Genomic DNA, 1,861 nt, shown 5'->3' with positions numbered 1-1,861 from the left:
ATCTGCCTATCCTTTTTTTAAACAGGAGGGCCTGAGCCATCTAGTTCTGGTCTCTGTGAAATTGAATTTTTTATGTGAGGCCTCAGGGCTTGACATTTGACACATTCTAAATTCTAAGACTAAGCTAATAGAGCTAATGAATTATATTGGGGCCCATGGACTGGAACACATTAATTATCTATCAGGAAGGAGGAGAATGTGCCCCATCTAAAGTCATTGAATGTGGACAAGTGAAAGTAGAGCTGAGTTGGTCAGGAATGGGTGCAATAATGCCGCCTCTGTTCAAACACTGATACTGTACTTAGTTCTTCAGCTGCTTTCAAAGCTGTGAAATTTACTTGACAACAGCCACCAATAATGGAGGCTATGTTTCCTGACATATAGCATGCATTTATTTAACTTTTGTTAGATGAATAAATAAATGGTTTTTTATCTATCAAACCAAAGAAGCAGCTGCTTCCTTTTCTTTAGCTAGCTCTTTACCACAATTGAAGAAAAAATGTGGAATAACAAGTCTTCAAGTTGTGTTTAAACATGAATCCATAAAGAGTATCTTTTTCCTTGACTTGTGTTTTGCAAATATATAGAATGGAACATAATCCCAAAGACAGAGATTTTCTAAGAAGTAGGGGAAAATAAAATCTATATAACCTGTATCTAGAGCAAACAAAAACAAGGCCCATGCAATTATTTTTCAGCTTTTTTTAAAAACAATTTGTCTTACTCTTTTAGTGTCCTCTTCAATTAAAGTACTCCAGAAATTTGAAAAAAAGTATTAAGAAAGTTTATTTTCAAAAGTGAATCACTATCAATATCTAACAAATGCCAGCATTCCTAATGTGAAATTTAAATGCCAGACAGGGGAAAACCCACATTATTAAAACAAAACAAAATAGGACATCACCCAGGAACATAGTCATCAGTGCCCCCTTCGAAGTCAAAGTGAAGGAGAAAATCTTCAAGCTGTAAGAAAAAAGTATCAAGTAACTTAAAAGAAACCCATCAGACTGACTAACAATTGACTTCTCAGCAGAAAGAACTGGGGTCCCATCTTTAGTATTCTTAAAGAGAATATTTGTCCGGTAAGCATTTTGTATCCTACAAAACTAAGTTTCATAAATGAAGGAGAAATAAAATCTTTCCTAAACAAGCAAACTCTAGGAGAATGTGTCAACACTAGGTCTGCCCTACAGGAAATGTTCAAAAGCACTCTAAACACTGAAAACAACTATCAATATGCACCAGAGTAGTAACATTTGAAAGCAAAAATTCACAGTTCCTATAGAACAGTACCACAAGGGAGACTACAGAGACAACAGGTAACAATCAACATGATGACTAGAACAGTACTATGTGTAGGTGACTCCTGCTTACGTCTCATGGTATGTGGCCATGAATGCTGTAATCGGCTCTTGGCTTGAACAAATTTACAAGGATGGAAATACAAAAGTCATAATAAAAATAAAAATGTAGCTACTTTTCTAATTAGTGATACATTTATAAGAAATCTTTTAAAAAGAGTAAACATTTCACATCTTTAAGCAAAAACAATTCTTATGGCATATGTAAAGGTATACATACTCTTCAATGCATTATGATTTGCTACATAGTACATTTGAGGAAATTCCACAACATGGTTAAGAGATCTGGCATCGGACAAATTGGTATTTCAGTGTAGCTTAGTTTCCCACTAGCTATATAAAATTGGGCAAGTTATTTGAACTCTTAGAACCTTAGTTTCTTTTTTTGTAAACTGAGCATTAGTATACTCCATATGGAGTTGTTTTAAGACTAAAATCAGATAATACATGTAAATTTGCTTAGTATGGTATCTGCTCACAGCAATTCATTAGTAACTACA

The sequence above is a fragment of the Propithecus coquereli genome, unplaced genomic scaffold (assembly GCF_000956105.1).
Source record: "Propithecus coquereli isolate 6110/MARCELLA unplaced genomic scaffold, Pcoq_1.0 Scaffold51, whole genome shotgun sequence".
NCBI classification, from domain to species: Eukaryota; Metazoa; Chordata; class Mammalia; order Primates; family Indriidae; genus Propithecus; species Propithecus coquereli.
This window is presented reverse-complemented; position numbering follows the sequence as displayed.